Source organism: Heloderma suspectum, chromosome W, assembly GCF_057233095.1.
Source record: "Heloderma suspectum isolate Gila_16-S chromosome W, 16-S_ref, whole genome shotgun sequence".
NCBI classification, from domain to species: domain Eukaryota; kingdom Metazoa; phylum Chordata; class Lepidosauria; order Squamata; family Helodermatidae; genus Heloderma; species Heloderma suspectum.
The window spans coordinates 723,330-732,328 of NC_139475.1; positions in this window are offsets into that span (position 1 = coordinate 723,330).

Sequence of the window (8,999 nt, forward strand, 5' to 3'; positions counted from 1 at the left end):
GATGGGCCCGGGGCCCGACTCAGTGTAAGGCAGCTTCCCGCTTAAAGCAGCCCTTGGTTCACAACCACGAGGACTGGAATCTTGCCTTGTGCTTAGTATTAGGACCACAGTTCAGTTGCAGAAGATATGCTTTACATGCAGAACCCCAGAGAGCTGCCACCAGTCCCCACAGACAGTTCTGAGTTTGGTGGGCCTGCAGTCTGGCTTAGGCCTGGTCCACACGTAATGCAAACCCAGGCTATGGGTTGTGTATGGGTTGTCGTTGAATGTGGGTTGTCGTTACATGCAAACCCTGCACTGTGGTTTAACTGTGAGTTGTTAACCACAAACAACCAGGATGGGAAACCTGGTTTGTTGTTGGGTCGCGAACTCTGATTTATTCATGGTTCTGATAAAGCTGTTAACAACGATGCCTCTCAGAGATGTTTAGTCTCTTGCAGTTCTTTGAGAAAGCTAAATATTTTTCCCAACTAGGCACTAAACCAGAGACAGCTGTCTCACCATAGAGGCTAAGGTTTTCTCAAAGGCATTCCCCATCTCAGTGAGCGTGCCCAGCAGAAAATTTGCCTGCGCGTTGCCCGGCTTCACAAACAGGGCCCCTCGGTATCTCCTCCTTCCTCTTTCTGTCCTTTCCTGGGTCTTTCCTCTGTTCTTAATTCTTGCCTGTTGTTGCTTTGGCTCATTAGCTGCACCTGCCAGCCAAACTTCCACCCCTCCATGGCTTCTCACAAGGGTTAACCTATACTTAAGCCACAGCGCAGGGTTCACACGTAACCACAACCCATGAGTCAACAACCACCCATACTGTACCTGTATTCTGGATTGTTTTTACATGCGAACCAGGTATGAAGGTAACTTCCTATGTTTTGGGGGGGACGCATAGCTCAGGGGTGGTGCACGGCTCTGGTGAATAGGACTGTGAGAAAGTGGCTGCCCCTCATCTCCGAAGGTCACGTCCGTGGCCCTAAGAAGCTTAACTCGCCGTTGGCCCTCTGAGGCATTAGCCGCGCTCCAGCCCTGCCTGCCCGCGTCCTCTTGCCCTCACAGGTGAGTGCGTGTGGCACTGCATGGAGCCTGCTGTCCTTGTGTGGCGTGGAGCCTGTCCCTCTCCGGCCCTTTCCCTATAGGGCAATGCTATGCACCCTCTCCAGAGAGCCAGGATCGGAAGATTAGACCTCAGAGGGCGACAAGGTCTCCCGGACAAGCGTGTCACCACTTTTCAGGAAAACACGGCGAAGGAATGTGGCACGTTCCCCTTGACTGCAGCAGGACACATCAGCTGAGGAGGGGTCGGCAGGGCTGCCAGGGACCAACGACACCCATCCCGTCTCCCGGTCAGTGTCTCTCTTGCTCCTCAGGGCTCAGCTGCTTTTGCCTCGGTGTTCCTCCGTCTCCTCCTGCCACGCGGCAACTGCCTGGCCTGCTCCACACCCCGCCAACCTGGCCCACCCTTAAAGCTAATTCCCAGTCTTCAAAGTCACGCTTCTGTCCCTCATTATTTTTAGAAAGGCCTTGATTCACCTCATTTGCCTGCTATGGGGGTCTAGTTGCTGTCTGATTAGGGGCGGCCTCTTACACATCACCAACAGAGGACAAAAAGAAGCCATCGGTTTGCAAGAAAAAAGTGCAGGTGCTAATTTATAATGTATAGATGCTAATTTGGAAAGAATGCCCTGACTTTAAAGAGAAACACAAGACTCGCCCAAGTGGGGAAGGTGCTGTGACCAGGTGAGCTGTGACCTACTGCTCATTTTGCTGCCCACAGGTGCTGCTGCCTGTGGGTGGCCAGCTTCCATGGCTGTGACGGAACCCCGCTTTGCAGGCAGAAGGTCCTCATTTCGATCCCCAGCAGCATCTCCAGGGAGAGCTGGGAAAGAATCCTGCTTGAAACCTTGGAGAGCGGCTGCTGCCAGTCAATGTCAACAGTATTGGGCCGGATGGACCCCGGTCTGGCTCTTCCGATGTTCCTATGGCCCATGCTGTGTTCTCCCTTCTTCGGGTTCTTGACCGTTAAGCCAGACCTTCCCGGAGCCCTTCCTTTACAGCCTGACTCCAACAAAGACTGTCCTTTGGCAGCTCTGCAAACAGAGGACTGTCACCTGCGCCCCATAAGCAGCTGGTTTTCTCAACTCAGAGCTGACATGGAGGGCAGAGAAGCTGAGAGAGTCTGTCAGCCGTAGCAACCGCTCAGAGAAGAGGTTGTTGCAGTGGAGAAGCTGCCAACCACTCCTGTTTTTTGGCAGTATCCATTTAGATTGGACAAACTAGTACACATTAAGGTTGGAGACAATTTTTAAAAAAGATTTGGGTGGGGGTCTCCCTGGCAGCCTTCCTTCTCCCTCTGCAAGAGATGCACTCCGGTTAACACATCCTCATTTTTTCCCTCCATGGCAGCCTTGAGGAAGGTTTCCACTTAGGCTACACCACAGCTGCAGTTCCAAGCAGAGATCTTTATCTGGACAAATCAGGACGTGTGAGGTCCAGGGTGGCGCAAGCATCCCTTGAGCAGGGAGTGGAACAAAGCATTAAACCTGCAAAAAGGTAGGCCTGGTTTTGGTTCTGGTCGGCAGTTGGTTTAAGTCTTAAGATCTTCCCAAAACTCCTTTTAGGTCTCATATACTCCTTACTGTCCCCATTTTCCAGAAGAGACATCTTCTGACATGCATGCTCCGAGGGATGTTGGAGAAATCCGCAACAGATTCAAATGAGCTCAAATTTCTATGAATCCGACCTGCGGCTTCCACAGCAGACTGGCTTTTTCTGAGTTGCACAGACTCGTGATTGGTTTTTTTACTGGGATTTGCACAAATTTGCACTTGTGCTAATGCATAGTAGTGATAATGTGCATTAGTGCAACTACAAATTAGCACTAATACACATTAGCACAAGTGGAACAAAATTCTTACACAGTCCTAAAAAGAATCCGATTCCGTCAATGAGCAGAGAACTGAATGAAAGACTCCTCACAATCTGCCAAACACAGACAGAACGGATTTAACAACCTCCGTACCTCCCTACATGCTTCTAGCGTGTCCACGCCTCCACACGCAGATACAAATGGCCTGTGTGTGGCTGCTTCACTACCCCTCCATAATCTGGATAGTAAACAGTTCCTAAGGGTGCAATCCTGTGCATGTTTAGACAGAGAAAAGGCCTAAAGCTCCCAGCAGTTGCTGGGATCCATTCAGATCCATTCAGAGATGAAATATACTTTGGTTTTAAAAGGGCAACACATGCAAAGGCAGGTTTAGCTACTCTTCCCCCGCCCCCAGTTTGCTTCAGAAGCTGATGCAGGCAGAGCTGATCAGTGCAACACAGACACCAGCCTTTGGCAATGTCTAGGGGATCAGGGCAACTTACAGCTTCCTCTTTTTAACTGTGAGATGTGGCATTTTCCCCCTATTTAAAATATTTTTTGCCTTTCTACCTGAACAGCACACGTGCATACACACATGCACACTCCTTCCATGTATTGCAGCAAGAAGTAAAACACTCCCCAAGAAACTCCCCACAAGCCACCAGCAGGCTGTTCAGAAGGAGATGAGAGGAAGAGCTGGACAATTCCCCCAGCCATGCTGAAAGATTTCCGCCCTCTCTTCCCTCCCCGTCCCCTTTTCCTTGTGTGTCATGTCTTTCTAGATTGTAAGCCTGCAAGGGCAGGGACTGTTTTGCCTAATTGATTATATGTAAGCAACCCTGGGAGCCTTTCTGGCCAAGGAGCAGCATAAAAATACTCCAAATAACTGAATAGAACAAGGAGCCTAAAATGCAAAACCATTTAAAGCAGCCGAAGAACTGGTCATGGAATGGATTGTCTTGATCCGTTTTTCAGTTGGAGTTTCGGCCTGGGTCTGCCTTGGTCACTCTGTGGGATGACCTCTGATGGGAGGGAGACAGGGAGGAACACGGCCCTGTGGGCTCTCTGGACCTCTCAGCAGCTTTAGGTACCTTCGTCCTACCCTGCCAGAGGGGATCTCTTTGAGACAGGAGTTGGCGGAATGCCTCTTCAGTGGTTCTGCCTGTACCTGGGGGGCAGTTTCCAGACCGTGGTGCTGAGGGATTTCCACTCTGCCCCGTGGCATTAACATGTTGGGATCCCGTGGGGTTCTCTCTTCTCCCCAGGGCTGTTTAACATCGACATGAAACTGCTGAGCAAGGTTATCTAGGGATTTAAGAGTGCGATGCCACCTGTCTGCAGATGGCACCCAGCCCGGGTCGAATTCTCTCTTCCACCAAAGCCAGGCAAGGGGGAAGAAACGCTCAGTTTGTGCCTTGCTGTGGCAATGGACCAGGTGAGGGTCAATAGGTGGAGACTCCACCCAAACAGGACGGAGGTATTCTTAGGTGAGCGGCTTGTCTGCCCAGGCGAACGGTGTTCAACCTGTCCTGGAGAGGGTTGGGCTGCTCCTAAAAGACCAAGACTCCACTTATTATCACATCTAACAGAGCTGCTGCTGCTGCTGCTGCTCCAATTTGTCTAAACTCTCCACTTTTTAACGTCAACGAAGGGCACAATCTGACGCATGTTTGGACAGAAAAACGTCCCACAACTCCCATCGTGTTGGGAGTTGTAGGACTTTTTTTCTGGCTGGGGAATGCTGGGAGTTGTAGGATGGTTTTGTGGCTGGGGAATGTAGGAGTTGTAGGACATTTTTCCTGTCCAAACATGCAATGGGCTGCACCCTAAGCCAATGTCTACCACCCCATCTTGTGGCAGGGAGTTCCATAAAAGAAAATGCAAACTCTACAAAGAAGTCCTTCCTTTGACCTGTCCTGAATTGCCCACCAACCAGGTTCACCAACAGGTTCATTAGAACCTGTTGGGTTCTAATATTACAAGAGGGAGAAAAATGTCTCCCTCTCTGCCCAGGCATAGTTCTGTATCCCTCTGTCATGCCCAACCCTCTTTACTTGCTTTTTTTCAAAGCAAAACAGCCCCAGATGTAACCCAACCTTTGGGCTGTCACTCAGTGGCAGAGCCCCCGCTTTGCATGCAGAAGGTCCTGGGTTCGATCCCCAGCAGCATCTCCAGGGACGGCTGGAAGAAATCCTGCCTGAAACCCTGGAGAGCTGCTGCTGCCAGTCCGTGTCGACAAGACTGAACTAGATAGATCAAGAGTTTCACTCTGTATATGGCAGCTTCCAATGTGCAGCCCTTTATTCAGAATGCTGAGGACTAGAACCTTGCCTTAGGACCACACTTCAGTGGGAGAACATATGCTTTGTGTGAAGAAACCCCAGGGAGCCACCGTTGCCAGGCCATGTTGACAAGAGTGGCCTAGATGGACCAAGGGCCTGACACTGTACAAGGCAGCTTCTGATGTTCCCATGTAGCCTGGCGCCTTCCAGATGCTGTGAGACCACAAGGCCCAGCGTCCTACAGCCAACCGGGTTGGAGGCTGTTGTGACCTTTCCTCATAGGGGAACCTGCTTCCCATGTTATTTCAATCCATCTGACATATTCGTATCTATTTCAATAACAGATGAAGAAGTTTTAGAAACTAATCCTCTTGTGTTGATAGTATGATAATAATATACCTTCAAATTTTGCCGTATTTCTAGTTGCTCTTGGTTTTACTAAAGGATTTGTAACAAGGTAATGTATGTGATGAAGAAGCATCCAGTTCTTTTGCATTCCCTGAAGCTTTCCTTCTAACCTTGCTACAGCGAGAGGGGTTTTGTTCTCTTTCACTTAACACATTTTATTTGGAGGGAAAAATAGAAAAGATTTGAAATGGGTAAGACAGCTCCTTTTTATACATTACTTTAAAAATTTGGAAAAAATGGGAAAATAAATTAATCCCAGGAATGTCCCCATTGCTTCCACTTTTGTTGTACCCAAATTTGGCTTACAGAGATAAACAATAATCAATATGCAAAGTGGAAACAGAAAGGGGTTATAGAACGAGAAATTTTTATGGCAACATCCCTTTTTTGAGATGCAGCAGCCAGGTTGCAGCTTCACCTGATTTCAGGCCTCATCTTGGAGGTTGTGCACTGTCCTTTCCATCCCACCTTCTTCGCCTTTGTGGCCACCACCAGGTAAACCCATCCGGTCCTTCACAGAGCCTGTCCCCCGGCCATTTGGGCCCCCCTCCCGCAAAGGCAGGAGCTGCTGCACTTGGGGAGATCCCTCATCCATAAGGCAGCTGTCCTGCCAGCCTGAGGGAAAAGCGGGGAGAGGTGGAGGAGGGGAGCAGGCTGGCGGCCCGTGGCCAAGCGCCACCGTGAGCTCCCACTGAGCATGGCTAATTTGGGCACTGCTATTTAAATCAGAGACGTGCATGGGAAAAAATACAGAGCAGACATGATAAATCGGGCACAAGATGGAAGAGATGTTGCTGGGTAGTTTGATACAGCAAAGCCCCTCTCCCCCAGGCACCCTGTAGAAGCCCCTGGCCATGCCGTCTGGGGATGATGGGAAGGCACCAGATTGGGGAAGGCTGAACCAAGGCCCCATCAGCAGTGTCGCAGCGGCACCAGGGCTCCACCCCTCTCGGACTTCCCGTTCCCTCTGCACTTAGCTGCATCGGGGGGGGGGGGATGCATTTTCCCAGCAACAGCAGATTGTTCCCTGCTGCAATGCAAGTATTTTGGGGTGGATTGGTCTTGGAGGGGCAATCAAGACCCGTTTGCTCTGCAAAAGACCTGCTTCTGCTGGAGATGAAAATGGCCGGACCTGGTTTGTTGATATGGATCTGCTTGGAGTTTGGGACTCTTCCTGCAAGCGTGGCTATGGGGACTGCAGCAGTGAGTGCCTGCACTTCCAAATTTGCTAGTTCACCAGCGCCCAGCGCCTTGCCTGCAGGACCGCCCTAGAACTGGATGAGACCTCAGAGCGGATGGTGGAGGCTACCACTGGCCCCTTTGTCTTCAAGGTCAAGAGGAGCCTTTGTAGCCTTTCTGAGACCAGCCTGAGGGGATGCCTGACTCAAGGTGGCCATGGGGTTGGAAGATGGGCACTGTAGTCCAACACATCTGGAGGTCACCAGGTTGAAGAAAATGGGTACAGACACGTTCTGCCACTTGAACCTGGCGCCCTGCAGTGTCGGACTACAACTCCCCTAATCCCCAAAAAGCCATTGCTGCCAGTCAGCGTCAACAATACTGGGCTAGGTGGACCAAGGGTCTGACTGTATATGGCAGCTTCCTATGTTCCTGTTTAAATCAGTCCTTTAAATCAACCATGAGGACTAGAAACTTACTTGTCTTTGGAGAAGGACAATAGCTCTATGTTCTGCATGTAGAAGTTCCCAGTGGATTCAGTCCCCAGCAGCATCTCCAGCAAGGCAAGACCCCCTGCCTGCAATCCTGGAGAGGTGCTGCTGCCAGCCAGTGTTGACAATACTGGGCCAGATGGACCATGGGTAGAAGGCAGCTTCTGGTGTTCCTATGAGTGGGATCCAGGCCGAGCTCAGCTGAAAAGTCCTAATATGAGAACTTGTTTTTAACAGTCGAGAGTCCCTCTTCTCCCTGCCCAGCAACCGCTTCCTAACATCACACACTTGCAGCAAAGCTGGTTTGGAGTCTCCTCAGGGAGCCAGGCATGTTGGAATGATTTTGCAAGGGCCAACAGGGAAAACAGGGCACAAGTCTCATTTGCTGAAAACTCTGTTGCATGCCTAGGAAAAGGAGGTGGCTGCAAACAGAGAGACCCTGGTCCAACTGGGGCAGGGAAAACCCTGAAAAGGTTTGCCCCAAATACTAGGAATGGCACAGCCATGTTGAGGAGCAGCAGGGGACAGGAGGGTCGCCCTGGAATCCGGCCCCACATGACAAATTTAGCCCCGTCTGCATGCCCAGGAAAAGCACAAACAGCTTGCCCCAAAGGGCAACATGTACAGTCTCTGCAGAATGATAAACTTAATCCTCCTCCACACCCCCCCCCTGACTTTTAATAAACCAATTTGAAAATAGAGCCCACCCTAAAATTAACCCTGACCTCTCCCCGCTATTCCTTCGGAGCATCAGCGATCTGGCCTGGGCAAACAAAAGATGCGCAGCGCATGCATGTCATGATGCGACCACAAGCAGCGCTAGGGTGCCCTCCGAAGGCCAGACGTGGTGCTGCAGCCCGCAAGGCCAAAATGTCAGAAGTACGGGGCTGTGCTTGCAAATGCGGGAAGAGGCAGCCCAGACAGGCGGGGGCTGGAGCAGCTCCCCTCGGAGGAAAGGTTACATCTGGCGCTTTTTAGCTTAAGGGAGAGTACTGGGAGACACAGTAGGTGTGTACGGGCTTACGTGTGGTGCAGAGAAAGCGGAGAGGGAAATTTTCTCTCTCCCTCTCCGATATCAGAAGCTGATTGGTGGGAGATTCAGGACACATGAAAGGACTGCTCCACACCACACAAGGTGGAACTGAACGCATTGCCACAAGGCGCAGTGATGACCACCAACTTGGACGGCTTTAAAAGGGGACTAGGCAAGTTCATGGAGGATAATGAAAAGCTACTACTTCGGATGGCTCTATGCTACTTCCAGAATCAGAGGCAGTATGCTGGGGAACACGAACAGGAGGGTGCTGTTGCGCTCATGTCCTGCTTGTGGGCTTCCCTTTGTGGCATCTGGTTGGCCACTGTGAGGACAGAATGCCAGACTAGAGGGGCCTTTGGCTTGACCCAGCTTCAGGGGTCTTTTCAGAGCTCAGGGTGGGTGTGGGGAGCAACACACGAGCTGATTAAGATCTCTCAAAAGATGCTCATGATGCTGCAGGGAACAGGCTGCCACCCGTCCAATCATGTCCTTGCATCAGCAACTCTCAAGAAGAGTTGTGCGGCACCCAAGAGACGGACATAGGTCCTGGGGCAGAAGTGTCCCTGGAGGGCGGCCCATGTCTTCTGATGCAACCATGTGGGTCCCGGATGTCTGTGTCCACCCCCAGAAAGCCGATCACGAACCAAACCAACTATGGGACCACCCCTGCCACTTCCGGGTCTCACGCAGAGGGTAACAGAATGTGGCTAATGTGGGAGCTCATCGACCACTTAAACCATCCAGTT